A 16,598-nucleotide genomic window follows, 5' to 3' on the forward strand; every position below is an offset into this window, starting at 1 on the left:
GATCAGGCTTGTTCAAAATTCTTTTAAGAAAGCGCAGATTGTTGTCACCAAAAGCTGTTCAGAAATAGTGGCAAGAGACTTTGTCCTAGTGGAAAGGGCAATTCCCTGAGCTGTAACCGTGGGCAATGTTTGGATAGTCACCAACCAACCACGATCGGGGCTTGCACACAGAACGAGGAATGTTAACTAGGATGCCCTGCATAGGCGGTTTCTTTATGAGAAATCTCCATGGCCCTCACTTCCCGAGGGCCGAGGACTGCGCGTGATCAGGAAAAATGACGAGGGAACAGAATAACATGTGGCGAGACAGGCATGCAAAAGGGGGAAAGGCTGTCAGGGATCTGGGGTTGCTCAAGGCAGAGACGTGGCAGCCCCGAGGGCTGGCTGCTAGGCTCCGCGCCAACCCAGGCTTCCTCGAGGGTGAGTGTGGGGGTGCACGGAGGGACCGTGACGACTTTTCCGTGGGTGTTATAAACAGATCCCAAGAGGGAAGAGCTCTAGTAGGATGTCCTGCGAGCTTGGTCTTCTTGGGGGACGCTCCGCCCTTCGTTTCCCACCCACTCATAGCCCCTCCCCTTCTCTCCAAGCCCCGCCCCGGCCTGGCCCTTGCCGCTTCCCACCGCCCTTTCCGTAGTCTCCTGGCTCCTGGCTCCTCTTAGGCTCGGCAGTATTGGAAGCGCGCAGGCGCGGCTTGGGGCTCCCAGAACGCGGAGTAGCGGAGCGGGACGCGCGGTAAGTGTGGCGCTCGTGCATGGATCCCAGCTGAGGAACGTGGTCCACCGCGTGTCCCAGGAGGGACCAGGGCATATGGGAGTGACTTTAATCTGGTGAGGAGAACCTGGTCAGAGGCGCGGCAGCGCCGGTGGAGGCGCTGCCTGAGGTTGTCCGGCCCAGCCCGCGTGGGGTACGGAGTGCGTGGTGGCAGGAGTGGGTGAGGGTGTGTATGAGTAGTAATATTGAAGGAAGGGGGTCCAGAGTCTGAAAGTCCGTACTCTGGCTTGTCAGGTTCAGCAGGCTCGCCAAGGGCGCTGGAGGGTGTCCCAACTTCGGTTCCCCCGCTTGCTTGGTGCCCCTGAGCTGCTTCCCGTGTTCATCCCTTCCCCCAGCGCTGCCTTCCCTGGGCGCGGAGTTGCCAAGAACGTTCCCCGTTGCGGGGGCGAGGACTTGGGGGAGGTGGGCTCTTGCCTAGGCTAGTTCCAAGGAGGGCGTGGCATTCGTGTGACTTTCCTTTACCCCGCCCCCGGTAATGTGTCCCTCTTCTGGTCCATTGTGCTCCTGGACATTTTAACAAAGGCTATGACTGTTTTGTAGGCAGTGGCGGGTGACATCGGGGGCGGGTAGAGGGAGGGTGCTTGCGAGGTCGTGGTGCGGCCCTGGGGGAAGGGGGAGCTAGGGGGCCCATAGTGGGGAGTGGAAGGAAGGGAACAGCCTTCCTGCTTCAGCCTTTTCCTTCTTCCTGGTCCGCTGATTTTGATAAGTGGTAGGAATAGCCCTAAGGAGCATATGACTGGAAATTAGTGTGTATTCAGACTCTGACTGCAACCATCGATTTGGTAATTGTGCTTTGTGTATTTGCTACAAACCCCTTCAGGACAAAAGCGAAACTAATGGAATTCGAGAGGAAATGATTGAATGAAAGGGTGAAGAGGAGCAGTGAAAGACTTAGAGCTAAATTACTTTCCTTTGGTAGTCATAGTGTAAAACCAGAATTTTGAAGGATGTGAAGGTGCACTAGAGAGGGTAAGTGAAATGTTGGTTAGGATACTGTTGATTGTTTCCATCAAGAGTGGATTATTAGGGGTGTATGTGTACCATCAAGTTTTGGGGCAGACTCAATTTAGAATCTTTGAAACTGGTATTAGCGAATACAAAACATAGGACAAATATTGTAATATTGGGTAAGGTCCCATAACTTTCATTTTCAAACTTAGTATTTTTTTATGAAAGATAGCATATGTGTTCCCAAGCATAGATGTTGATATTTTTACTTGTTTAACTTGATACCACAAAACAAACTGAACTTCCTCCTCCTCCTTTCCCTTGATTGTGAACCCTGTTTTATAAACATTTACTTTCAGATCTGAACTGATTCAAGACACAATTCCTCCCCTCTCAGGGCATGAAGTGAGCAAGATTTCTACTTGTTCATTTGTAATTTTCTCTTTTACATTTTCATGTTATTTGAAGTATTATGCTGCTAGCATTACCAAACGTGGGACAAGGTATATTAGGGATGCCTTTTCATTTTTTCCACTGCTGGGTGAAAGCCTATTCATCCTTCCAGACTCAGCCCAATTTATTTCTTGGACAAATTAGCCACCTCCCTCAGAATAAATTAATTGTCCCCTTTTCTGTTAAATTGTTATCACTGGATTTGTCTCTTGCTACTAAAACCTCAGTCCTCTGTGTTATTCTGTACACAGGACTGCCTGAGATGTGGTAAATGACTGATAAACTAACTTGTAATTCAATGTTAATTAATGTTGTAGAAACATTCTTTTTACATAAAGTTCATGGACTAACAGAACTTCAGAGTGCTGAAATTGTATTTAATATTTGAGCAGAATTATTGGGAATATAAGTAAAGGGTGAGTATAGAAATATATTCCCATGTATTAGACATAATTTATCCTTCTAAAAGAAGTGCAAAAACTCAGCAGATAAAGAGGACATAGTGATCGAGAAAAGGCCGATTTCCTAAAAAGGCCAACATTTGAGAAGAAACCAGTAAAATATCAACGTGTAACAGAAAATTAATCATTTGTGGAAGGATGCAAAGAGAGCACTGCTGGCATTTAGGAAGTTTTACAAATGAATCAAAATTGCCAGATGCCATCCTTTAAAGGCTAATATAACTAAAGAAAGCTCCAATCTAATAAGTGGTATTATGCACTTCCTAAATCTTTAGGTGGTTTGAGCTTTTAGCTAATGGATGTCTTCACATTATAGTGTTCCCTGATAGGCTTAATATAATCATTTCTGCCAACTTGTCTTTAACATTTCTTTTAACTCCACCAGCATCACCAGCCTTCCAGTCGCTGCCCCTCTCCCCCATCCTTGATGATATATCCATTCAATCTCATTATCCCTACTCCCAGTCTTCATTACTTGAATGGATTTATCAGTTGGAGAGAAGATCATAGGCAATTATCGCTCACTATGTAAGAGAATGGAATTGATCCTTTAGTTTAAAAATGAGCCAAATTTGGCTACTTGTCTAGTCCAGGTTTCTGTGCCTGCAAAGAAGAGAACCTATGCTAGCCACTAGTAACCTCTTTTTCTTCCCTGCTTTCATTTCCTCCATATCCACCCATAAAAGCACCTTTTGCTCATGTCATTTAAAAAATAATATTAACCGTGTTCCCCTCAAAACACTTCAAGTTGGTGCTTAAATTTTATGTGTAAAATTGGAATTCCAGAGGATGAGTGGAATCCATGATACTTTTTCTGAGATCTATAGACCCATTTAATAAAAAAAATACTCTAAACCAAACCACTGTGATTATACCTTCCTTCTTAAAACTCCTCATCTAGATTTGCCCCTTGTATTTTTCCCTCTGATTCTTTGACCAGTCAACCTCAGTCAGCTCCGTTTAGTCCTCATGTTAGAATTCTGTTCAAAATTTTTTCTAACTATATGCAGAATACAATAATAGGATGATCAAGGTAATGGAAATGGGAGGCAAGACAAGATGTTAAACTTTTCTCTCTGAGCATTAGTTTTCTCATCTGGGGAAATGATAATTATAATACTTTTATGTAACTTAAGTGAAATCAAGTATTTTAGCACGTTATCACAATGTCAAGTACATACGAATGTATTTGTATTTTTATTTGTTTCTGGTGATATAATTTCATTAGTGATTGACTTTGGAATGTGGATACATTGGTATCTTCCATCCTGATCCAGCTCTGGTTCTGGATTTGTAGATTCCTCCCAAGTATCTCAAACAGGTTGTTTAGCATAATGGTTCTCCATCTTCAGTATGCACAATAATCACAGGATTGGACAGATTTCTGGGTTCCATCCCTAGAATTTCTGATGTGAAGGACAGGGTTTAAAAATTTCCATTTAGCAAGGTTCCAAATGATGGTGCTACTTCTGTGAAAACACTGAGTGGCACTTATCTTGATAGCATTCAGACAAATTGGTACGGAGAAAAGGAAAGAAACCAAAAGACCAAAAATTTATACAAGAGCAGAGTGCACTTACAGCTGTTTGCTATGATTTGAATATTTGTCCTCTTGAACTCAAGCAGGAGTTTAGACCCTAACTCTTAAGTTAATGGCACTAAGAGTGGAAACAATCTGACTGCAGTGTTTAAAGATAGGGCCTTTACAAGTAATTAGAATGGTTTAGGTTGTTAGGATGTCTCTTTATAGAGTTAGAGAGATCACATAGACATAGATGTAGACATAGACAGACGCATGCTCTCCCTACTATGATTGATGCAGTTCAGGGGAGTCCTCATAAGAGCCTGCCTTATACTGTTTGGTGAATGTACGTGCAGAACCTTGAGCCATAATATACATGTTTTCTTTTTTAAAGATTTTTTTTTATTTATTTGAAAGGAAGAGTTATAGAGGCAGAGGAAGAGAGTGAGAGTGAGAAAGAGAGAGAGAGAGAGAGAGAGAGAGATCTTTCATCCATTGGTTCACTCTCCAGATGGCCGCAATGGCTGGACCTGGGCTGATCCTGAGCCAGGAGCCAGGAGCTTCTTCCAGGTCTCCTACTTGGGTGCAGGGGCCCAAGGACTTGGGCCATCTTCCACTGCTTTCCCAGGCCATAGCAGAGAGCTGGATCAGAAGCGGAGCAGCCGGGTTTTGAACCTGTGCCTATAAGGGCTGCTGACACTGCAGGCGGCAGCTTTATTCTCTATGACACAGCACTGGCCCCAAACCTGTTTTCTTTATAAAGTGGCCTGCCTTAGGTATTTTGTTATAGTAATGAAAAGCTGACCAATATACTATTATTGTCAGAGGGTAGAGAGCATAATGCTAAGATTCTTGGATTTGATGACCTGGAGGTTTCCTCTTTTCTTTGGTGTAGAGGGTTGATTTCTCAGTTGGTGGGATATTAACGTTATTATGACCAGAAAAACATCACAGGTATTTGAAGTAGTAATTCTTAATCTGATGTGTACATCAGACTGTCCTGTGGAGTTGTTTCAACCACCATATATTTAGTGTCCCTACCCCCAGCCTAAGTCCATCAAATCTATATTTCAGGTTGTGGAACCTGGTCATGAAATACTTTCAAGAGATTTTTATTTGCATCCTGGTTAAAAAACACTTGAGTGGTGATGGTCAGGATGTGGAGGCTGTAAAATTGAAACTACTTTTCTTGGCAAATTGTTGGTGAAAGAGAAGGAAAGAAAGAGACTGGAATTTGAAGATTTTAATGGATCATAAAGAAATGTGAAAACCTTGTCAGAGCAAGAGAGTGATTGAAGGAGGATATAATTGATGATCTAGAATACTGAAACAAGAGAATCACAGAGAATGGAATTAGTGGCACCAAGAGAGGAGAAAAGAATGAATGGGAAAAAATTAAAAGTATAGGTAGAAGTAAAAGCTGAAGGAACTCTCTTTAAAGGAGGTTTGCACAGTACTGTTCTTCAGTGAAACTTAGTATGCTCTAATTAGAATTGATTTTTTTTCAAGTTTAATGATGCTAGCAAGTTAGTAATTTCAGCTATTCCATCTACCTCTAATGGTTATACAATTGTGTTTTTCCATAACCTTTTTCATTTAGAAGATTTTTTGAAAGTCTAAATATACTGTGTTGTAATGCTATTGCCTCAGTCCTTGCCATACTACTGCCATGCCATAAGTTTTTATATGGTTTTCATTCAGTCATTTAACAAATTTGTGTTCCTACCAATTACCACACATTATTCTGAAGATACAAAGTGAATTAAAAAAGTTGTATTTTACTGAAAATTTATGTACCACAAGAAGCTCACAGCTTGAGTGAGACATATGATAAAATAACTAAGATATGTGTGTGTATGTGTGAACAAATACATACATTTACATATATATTAAGTCATGTAGTATCGTATTCATTGGAGAAATACAAAACAGGAAAGACACTGTAGGTGAATGGGGTGTGTTGGAGATTGATCAGGGCAGACTTTGCTGTCAGTAAAGATACATGAGAGAACCATTTGTTTGGAGGAAGACATAAAGAATAACAAGTTGAAAGATCTTGAATTGGGGCCTTTTTGAGACTGTTTTATTAGGGATAGCCAAAGGATCCTTGTGGCTAGAGTAGCAGGAGTGGGAAGTGATAAATAATAAGGCACAGGGTCAGTTAGACAAGGAGTGTGAGAAGGTAGTAAGATCATGTAGAACTATTCAGATTATGGGTGCACTCTATAGAGTGAGAAGGAAAACTGTTAGTTTTCAAAAAGAGGCAAGGTCCAATCTCATTTCTGCCTTACAAGGATTTATTTTGGTACTGTGTGGCGAATAGCTTGCCAGGAGGCAAGAACAGAAGAGAAACCCATTAGAAGAGACGGTATGGTGGCTTGGACTGAGGTAGTATAAGGCTGGAGGTGATGATAGTGATCAGATTTCCTGATGATTTGGAAGTGCAATGTAACAGAAGATGAGAGTCTTGAATGATGCCAAGGATTTTTTTTTTTTTTTTTTACAGGCAGAGTGGACAGTGAGAGAGAGAGACAGAGAGAAAGGTCTTCCTTTTTTTGCCGTTGGTTCACCCTCCAATGGCCGCCGCGGCCGGCGCGCCGCGGCTGGCGCATCGCACTGATCCGAAGCCAGGAGCCAGGTGCTTCTCCTGGTCTCCCATGGGGTGCAGGGCCCAAGCACTTGGGCCATCCTCCACTGCACTCCCGGGCCATAGCAGAGAGCCGGCCTGGAAGAGGGGCAACCGGGACAGAATCCGGCACCGCGACCGGGACTAGAACCCGGTGTGCTGGTGCCGCAAGGCAGAGGATTAGCCTATTGAGCCGCGGTGCCGGCCATAATATATATAGTTCTATTCATATTATCTATGAAGGTATTTCAAAAGCTTGTGGAAAATGGAATTAAATATAAGTTTATTTTGGTGAAAATATTTCTGAAATTATGTATGGGAATCTTCAAAAATTCATTGAATATGTGTCTCATCAAGAAAATATACATGGAATCCAAAATATTGTTGCATCAAAATAAACTTATCCTTTAACTCCATCTTCCCATGGACTTCTTTTAAGTTATTTATCCATTTGAAAGGCAGAGTTATAGAGAGAGGGAGAGACAAAGAGAGATCTTCCATCTGCTGGCTCACTCCCCAAATGGCCGCAATGACTGGGATTGGATCAGGCTGAAGCCAAGAGCCAGGAGTTTCACCTGGGTCTCCTATATAGGTGGCAGAGGTCCAAGCACTTGGGCAATCTTCCACTGCTTTCCCAGGTGCATTAGCAGGTAGCTGGATTGGAAGCAGAGCAGCCAGACTGGAACTGGAGCTCATATGGGATACCAGCCTCACAGGCAGCAGTTTAACCTGCTGGGCCACAACACGGGCCCCTCTGATGAAATTTTTCAATGAAATACCCTTGTATCTCTTCTTGTGGATTTTGGGAGATTGTATCGCTCACTTTACCATCAGTCCATTTGTTCTAGGTTATCAAATTTGCACACATAAAATTGTTTTTAATACTGGTGTGTTACCTTTAATATCCAATGATAATAATTTTTGTCTTCTTTAAATTAACCAGGATAGTGGCTGATACAATTTATTGATTTTAAAAATATTAATTAATTAATTTTGAAGGCATAGAAATAGAGGGAGTGAGAGACACAGAGAAAGATCTGCTGATTCATTCCCCAAATGCCTGCAATGGCTCAGGCGAGGCCAACCCAAAGAAAGGAGCCAAATCTTGGTCTCCTACATGGGTGGCAGTAGCCCAAGCAGTTGGGCTATACTCTACTGCCTTTCCAGTCGTATTAGCTGCCAGCTGGATCAGAAGTGGAGCATCCAGTACTTGAACCAACACTCCAAATATAGTATGCCAGCATTTCAAACAGCAGCTTAACTTGTTGCAACCACAACACTGCCCCATTTATCTTTTAGAGAACCAGTTTTTAGTTTCATTGATTTTCTCTATTAATTTCCTATTTTGAATTTCACTAATTCCTGATATGATTTTCTTTTACTTAGGATTGAATTTTCTCTTCTTTTTCTAGTTTCCTCAAATAGAAACTTACTTATTTGAAAGGCAGAGCTACAGGGCAAGGAGAGGGGCCCACATGCAGAGAGAAAGAGAGAGAGAGAGAGGTTTTCCATTCACTGGTTTACTCCCCAGATGGCCACAACTGCCAGGGCTTGGCCAGGTTGAAGCCAAGACCTTCATCTGGGTCTCCCACATGGGTGGCAGGTGCCCAAGTATTGGGCCATCTTACACTGCTTTCCCAGGTGGAAGTCCATCTGGTTCTCCCACATGGATAGTAGGAGCCCAAGGACTTGGCCATTGTCTGCTTCTTTTCCCAGGTGCATTATCACAGAGCTTTATTGGAACCAGCACTCCTATGGAATGCTAGTGTCGCAGGCAGTGCCTTAACCTGCTGTGCCACAATACTGGCCCCCAAGTCCATTTTTAAATAATACTGTACCTCTGCTGTGGTTTGGATATTGTTTGAAAGTGTCCCCAAGTGTTCATGGGCTGGAAGCGTGGTCTTTAAAATTTGGTTTAGTAATTTCAGAGGTGGTGGAATCTTTAAGAGGTGGAGCTTAATGCAAGGTAATTAGGTCATTGTGGGCACTGCTCTGTAAATGGATAAATGCTGGACTCTAAGAGTTAGTTCTTGAAAGAGTAGCCATTATTAAGAAGTGATCCGAGCCAGTGCCGCGGCTCACTAGGCTAATCCTCCACCTTGAGGCACCGGCACACCGGGTTCTAGTCCCTGTCGGGGCGCCGGATTCTGTCCCGGTTGCCCCTCTTCCAAGCCAGCTCTCTGCTGTGGCCCGGGAGTGCAGTGGAGGATGGCCAAAGTCCTTGGGCCCTGTACCCCATGGGAGACCAGGAGAAGCACCTGGCTTCTGCCATCGGATCAGCGCAGTGCGCCGGCCGCAGCGGCCATTGGAGGGTGAACCAACGGTAAAGGAAGACCTTTCTCTCTCTGTCTCTCTCTCTCTCACTGTCCACTCTGCCTGTCAAAAAACAAAATTTAAAAAAAATAAAAATAAAAAAAGAAGTGATTCAGACCCTCGATCTGACTTCTTGTCTTGCCTTGAGATCTGTCCCTTTTACATGTGTTTCCAAAATGATGCTATCCACTGTGTTGTAACACAGCCAATGATGTCCTCACTAGATTCTAAATAGATAAGATCACCTGATCTTGGTCCTTTAGCCTCAAAAATATGAGATGAATCATCCTCCTTTTTTTTTTAATAAAGTATCCAGCTTCAGATATTTTGTTGTAGCAACTGAAAACAGACTAATCCATTTTATGGGCAGTGCAAAACCTTGAAATTAAATATTCCTCATTCTACGTCCTATCCTGTGTATCACTGCTATTGTACATTTCATACACACACAAACATACACACTCATGTGCACACTTCAAAAGGTATGTTGAAGAAAATTAGCATATATATACATATAAAAATACATATATATGTATGTATGTATGTATATATATGGCCACACTGGAAACTCAGTCTCCTTTTGTTTCTCAAGATTTTTATCATAATTAATTCTAAATATTAATCTTGCCTGTTTTGAGCTTTATATAAATGGAACATGAATATATACCTTCTTGTTTTGCTCACTATTACTAAATTTGTGGTATATATGCATTAGTTGGATGCTTTTCAAACATTGGTGAGTATATGACTCTCTTGGGAATCTTGTTAAAATGCAGATTCTGATTCAAGATATCTGAGGTGAAACCTGAGATTCTGCCTTTCTAGCAATCTCACATGTGATGCTAATGTTATTGTCTCACAGATGATGCTTAAAGTAAGAATAAGCCCTTAGTTCATTCCATTTTTAAACTGCTTAATATGCTCTGAATACCTTTAGTAATGTACTGTATAGATGTTCTCCTAGAGGAGGAAAGTACTGGGAAGCTGTTCTTTAGTTGTTTATCAAGTATTTTTTTTCCAGAATTAGGAACTAAGAATAAGTGGATTATTACCCATATTAAAATGGTCATCATCAGTAAGATAGAAACAATTTAATAAAAGATTAGGGATATAGCTCTTGAACATTTCACACATTGCCTCTTGAAACTGAGTCCCTGTATCTAAGGCCTTTGATGTAAATTGTATCAGGCCCTAGTCTCCCATAGTCTTTAAGTCTCCCTCCCTTAGCTTAAAGTTTCTTTGCAAGTCAACCTCTTACTAAATGAACTCACTAAATTGAGGAAGTGGTACAGCTGGACCCCCAGAGTCCCCGATCACAAGACTTATGAGGTCATGTATTTCCTGTAGATATAATCTTGATGTTCAATCTTATCTCTAGGATTTTCTCAGGAACCCCAGGTACTGAGCAAGAAATAACTACCACTTGTCAGAAGCCCACTTTGCCATAATCAGAATTTCCAAAAGAACACAATACCCCTGACCAATCAAAGGGCCACAAGCAGTCTGGCCCGACCAGTGATGTACTTGCACACGAGTTGAACATGCACATCTTAACCCAATTTGAATCTATAACAACCTCCATCTCCTTTGGTAGCTCAGAAATTAAGCAACAGCTGCCCCAGCTCCTTGCTCTGTGCTTTGCAAATAATTATTGACTTTCTTCCACCATCCTGATGTTTGTGATTGGCTTGCTACACATTGGGTGAACAGAGCCAGGTTTTGGAGGTTCTATAACACCTTTTTAGTTGTAGACAAAGTTTTAGCAACTTTATTCTGTACTGGTTATTTTGAAATAAGGCAAAATTAAAAAGGACAAATCAGTACACTCGTGCACAATTGTGTGCTCATATATATGGGACTAACACACAAGATATAAATCTTCTTTTAGGTCCTTTACAGGAAATACTACTTCCTGGTCTTTTTTTTTCCTGTTCAGGAATTTGAAGACAACCTCTTTGTATCATAATATCTCTCTTACAATGGCAAAGAGATTTGATTACCTCTAAAAGCTGGGACACCATAGAAATAATATTGTCATTGCAAATTGACTTTTTTTTTTTTTGACAGGCAGAGTGGACAGTGAGAGAGACAGAGAGAAAGGTCTTCCTTTGCCGTTGGTTCACCCTCCAATGGCCGCCGCGGCCGGCACGCTGCAGCTGGCGCATCTTGCTGATCCGAAGCCAGGAGCCAGGTGCTTCTCCTGGTCTCCCATGGGGTGCAGGGCCCAAGCACCTGGGCCATCCTCCACTGCACCCCCCGGGCCACAGCAGAGAGCTGGACTGGAAGAGGGGCAACCGGGACAGAATCCGGTGCCCTGACCAGGACTAGAACCTGGTGTGCTGGCGCTGCAAGGCAGAGGATTAGCCCATTGAGCAATGGCGCCAGCCGCAAATTGACTTTTAAAGCCTTATAAGGAAATGGCTTTATATATCTCATGTTTCAATTCAGCATTTATTGAATACCTTTGATGTATGAGGTATGTATATTAGTTTACCCTTTGTAAACTAGGAACATAAGTACTTTTAAGGATGAAGTAAGAATCAAGAGTTCCATAGCACTAGAGTAATCAAAGCTCTTAAAAATGCCCAAGAGTGGGGCAGGCATTTGGTGCACTGGGTAAGTGAACACTTGGGATGCTTGCATTCCATATCAGAGTGTCTAATTGGCTCTGACTCCAATTCCAGTTTCCTGCTAATGTACACCCTGGGAGGTAGCAAATGATGGCTTAAGTACTTAGATCCCTGCCACCCATGTGGGAGACCATATCAAGTTCTAGCTTCTTGTGTCTGCCTGGTCCAGCCCCAGCTGTTGTGGACATTTGGGGAGTGAATCAGCAGGTGGAAGATCTCTCTCCATCTGTCCCTCTGTCTCTCTCCATTTCAAATAAAATGAAAATAAATACAATTTAAAAAAACAATTATACTGTGACAATCTTAAAATAAATCTGTATTTGCTTTCCTTTCTCCATTATTGTGTGGTAGTAATTAGTATGTTATTTTCAAGCTCATTCAGGTACTGAAGATGCATTTTTTGATAGCACTCATTATCTACTTGAAAGGGTTGGCATTTAAATGGACCAGAATTTAATTACATTTTAAAATCCTAGGTACATTTTTTACTGCCTCAGAATTTAGAACCTAGGTTTTCTTTACAAAAATGTGTGATATTTTAAATCCTTGACTTGAAGTAAGTTTCCTGCATTCTATTTCTTCCTTTGTTCAAAACTGTGTCTTAACTATTATTTTCTACAGTCCTCCTTAATCAGATGCCTACTTTTTCAGTGACTGACAAAGCCTTGTTATGCAAAACACTTAGGCTGTGAATGTCCTCCAATCTATCTCCAGTGTGCCAATTTTTGTGGTTTGGTTTCTGGTATTTTGCATTTCAATTTTATTAAAAATTCTATGTGAGTAACTTGCCACAGTAATCCATGCTGACATGTATGCTTTAGGGAAAGCAAGAAAAGTCAGGAACGTAAGTTTAGTTTTAAAATTTGCTGTCACTGCAAAAAAAGATAGAAAGTTAATGAAATGTAGTCCAAGTTTCTTTTCCTGTGTTAGTATTACTTATGGCACCAGAATAATTGTTTTGGCAAGGATACGTTTACTTTCCTATGTAATTTTATTCTGCTTTGGTATCTCACTCATTTTTCCTTGAATTTATCAAGAAGAAGTTAAAAAAGTTTATTTCTTTTGGTTTATAAAGTCTGAAAATGCAAATATTTTTCTTGCATTCAATATGGAACTACATTGTATAGATAACTGTTTTTTGAATTTTAAACTTCCCTTAATTTAAAAATCAAATGCTAGATTTTAATATTTATTAGTACTTTATATATTTCATTCTTTAAACTACAAACATTAACTAGTTTATACAATTCACCTTAGCCAAGTTTTCAGTAGTCCATTTCTATTGCTGTTGTCTTAGTTCAGGGTTCACTACTTCTTTCCCAATACTATTGTCTTTTTTTTTTAAAGATTATTTTATTTGAAAGTCGGAGTTACACAGAGAGAGAAAGAGGCAGAGAGGGAGAGAGAGAGGTCTTCCATCTGCTGGTTCACTCCGCAATTGGGAGCAATGGCTGGAGCTGCGCCGATCCGGAGCCAGGAGCCAGGAGCTTCTTCTGGGTCTCCCACGTGGGTGCAGGGGCCCTAGGACTTGGGCCATCTTCCTCTGCTTTTCCAGGCCATAGCAGAGAACTGGATTGGAAGTGGAGCAGCCAGGCCGGCGCTGTGGCTCAATAGGCTAATCCTCCACCTTGCGGCGCTGGCACACCGGGTTCTAGTCCCGGATGGGGCGCCGGATTCTGTCCCGGTTGCCCCTCTTCCAGGCCAGCTCTCTGCTATGGCCAGGGAGTGCAGTGGAGGATGGCCCAGGTGCTTGGGCCCTGCACCGCATGGGAGACCAGGAAAAGCACCTGGATCCTGGCTCCTGCCATTGGATCAGCGCGGTGCGCCGGCTGCAGCGGCGGCCATTGGAGGGTGAACCAACGGCAAAGGAAGACCTTTCTCTCTGTCTCTCTCTCACTGTCCACTCTGCCTGTCAAAAAAAAAAAAAAGGAAGTGGAGCAGCCGAGACTCAAACCAGCACCCATAAGGGATGCTTGCACTGCAGGCAGCGGCGTTACCCGCTATGCCACAGCGCCTGCCCCAAACAACACTATTGTCTCATACTTTAAACCAGTTTCCTAAGTAGTTTTTTGCCTGTCCTTAACCCAAATCTGCCTATCCACAGATACTCACAGCCCCCAGCTTGCAGGTACCACCCTTCACGGTATTCCTAGAAATTCCAGTGCAACAGATGAAATTGATCGCTTTTCAAAGATTGCATGTGCCTAATCTTTCTGAGTTTTATATATATGAAACATTCTTGCTGTTAGGGTTCTTTATTTGCATTTCAGTTCTTATCTACTTGTCTACTTACCTCTGTCTGGCTTCCATCACTAGGGATTAGGCTTCTAAATATCCCTAGAATTCTTCCCATTGAAATGAGTGGAACCTAATCTACTTTACCAGGCTGACGAGGAAAAGGATACCAGAGTCCTCAGTATATTAGAAAGGGGTCTGGAGCAAATAGTGTGTAGAATGGGATTTTGTTCTTTTCCTTTGGGACCCAAACCCACTCCTAACAGCTTTGTCATCACAGTAGTATAGCAATCATTCATTATTCAGAAAATTGCTCAAGTTATTTTTTCTTCTCATCTCTTGAGCAACTCTTGGCCATGTATATTAGCATCTTTAGTAATAACAGCAAGAATAATCTATGTTGCATCAGATATTTTATTTTTAATATTGTTTTATTACCCTGTAGAATATATGACATTTATTTCCACTTTATAGAGAAGACACTGCAATTCAAAGGTATTTCCACATTCAAGACTAGGGCAGGCCTTTGGCATAGTGCTTGATGCTGCTTAGGGATCCTGCATCCCATTTTGGAGTATCTTTATTGTAGGGATTCGGTAGGGGTCCCCAGCTAGACTTATTCCCTGGTTGTTGTCTTGGTGTAAGAGATGAATTGAAAGCAGAGACACTGGTAAAGTGCAGGAATGGGAGCAGGACTTATATAAAGAGATTAAAGGGTACACACTGAGAAGTGAATGTAGGCAACCTCATGGGGAGAATTGCACCCCACCCAAGTTCAGTCCCCCCCTTTGTTGAGTAGACTGTGGTGCATTAATTAAATATACAGTTGGATAGAGTTCGGATGGGATTCAGTGCATGTGGTAATCTCTGGGAAGATTACCATGCATCTCCACATGGAGCTCAGCATGTATGTGTCTTCTGCATGATGGAGGAGGCTTAGATGCATCATGGGGAAGTGGGTGGGCTGAGTTGTCCTGGAAGGGGGCAGTTTTTAGTGGTAGAGGGCTGTAGCACAGAGACTGCTACAAGTCTCCCAGCTCCTTTTCACTCACTAACTGCCTGCCTAGCCCCCATCAGTTTTAACCCTGGCTCTGCTTCTGATTCTAGCTTCCTGCGAATATGCATCCTGGGAGGCAGCAGGTGTTGGCTCAAGTACTTGGGTCCCTGCCACCCATGTAAAGCATCCAGATTGAGTTCAGTGCTCCTGACTTCAGCCTGGCCCAGCCCTGGCTATTGCAGGCATTTGAGAAGTCTCTGTCTCGCTTGCTCTTTGTGTGTGTGTGTGTGTGTGTGTGTGTTTGTGTGTGTGTCTGCCTTTCAAATTCACAATGAAATTAAATAATGGAATTTTTAAAAAAATAATAAAATTCAAGGTTATTGTGGTTGTATGTGGTGGAACTGGAATTTTCCAATCTAGGTTCCTCTGATACCAAAAGCTTGGAGGCATCAGGAGGCCTCATTTTATGAAAAATAACTTTGGGCTGTAAAACTGTGTTTATAAAGACAAAATTTATATTGCATACTTACTATGAATGCATTTCAAGCATCTAGCATGTGTTTAGTGCTTAAAGGATGTTGAATGAATGAGAAGATATTATGTAAATTAGTTGCAAAGTAAACTCTCTGTGCTTAACACAGTGGTAGGCATATGGTAAGATGATCAAAACTACTTGTTGAATTGATGAAATATGTACTCAGATATTATTGAATTAATGATATTATCCACTGTACTTTTTTATTGAAACAGATGATGAAAATAAGTATTTTAATCATGGATCCAGTCTTCTAGTGAAGAAAAAGATCAATTTTAATGAATATTTTTTTCCTTGGGATTTCTGAAAGTGTACTTGATATTGTATAATGGGCTCTATTTCCAAAAGAGGGCTGCCATTTTTACCTGCTTCATCTTATTTGACCTCTAATGCATGCAATCCCTAAAACTCCTTCCTTGACTTCTTCCCCTTCCCTGGATAATGCCATCAATTCCTGTGATGTAAGCTATGTCCTACACACTGACAATTCTTACATCTATATCCAGTATTTCCTTGAAGCAGGGCCATATACATGACTGCCTAACCTAAACTAAAATGTGTAAAACAAAACTGCCCTTTTCTACTACCCCATCTAAATGTTGACTTTTTCTTCTTAGTTTCCTATATTGTTAAATGGAAAGGAGGCTGTGTATTCTGGATGAAGACTTCTGTATTATGGATTAAGCAACCTAGGGGACTGGCATTGTGGTATAGCAAGTTAAGCCACCACTTGCAATGTTGGCATTCCATATTAGATTGCTAGTTCAAGTCTCAGCTGCTCTGCTTCTGATCCAGCTTCCTACTAATGCACTTGAGAAAGAATCACATGATGGCATTGTACTTGGGACCCTGCCACCGACATGGAAGACCAACATGAAGTTTCTGGCTCCTGATTCCTGGCTTTGGCCTGGCCCAGACCTAGTAATTGTGACCATTTGGGGAGTGAACTTGAACCAGCAGATAGAAGAGCTCCCTCTCTTCTGTTTCTCCCTCTCTGTCATTCTGCCCTTCAAATATATACATACACATATACATAAATCTCAAAGAAGCAGCAGCCTCGGTATAAGCATGAATGTGACCACGTGGGGTTCCCTTAGCCACTCTTTT

General features: G+C 42.0%; 1 protein-coding gene across 8 annotated transcripts in view; it reads left to right on the top strand.

Annotated features, from left to right (window-relative positions):
* The first annotated feature begins 462 nt into the window (after nucleotides 1-462).
* Nucleotides 463-16,598, top strand: part of PRRG1 (proline rich and Gla domain 1) — a 112,572-nt gene continuing 96,436 nt past the window's right edge. For 2 of the 8 annotated variants that reach the window (XR_011385350.2, XM_070066527.2), the window contains exon 1: nucleotides 592-732. The gene's annotated coding sequence lies outside the window, so the exon portion shown is untranslated. Of the gene's footprint in view, nucleotides 828-1,591; nucleotides 1,741-16,598 lie in introns of all 8 variants that reach the window. The other 6 variants (XM_017349918.4, XM_070066528.1, XM_089324956.1 and 3 more) reach the window with 5 other exon arrangements.

This window comes from Oryctolagus cuniculus, chromosome X (genome assembly GCF_051225735.1).
Source record: "Oryctolagus cuniculus isolate XC-2025 breed Fujian yellow rabbit chromosome X, ASM5122573v1, whole genome shotgun sequence".
NCBI classification, from domain to species: Eukaryota; Metazoa; Chordata; class Mammalia; order Lagomorpha; family Leporidae; genus Oryctolagus; species Oryctolagus cuniculus.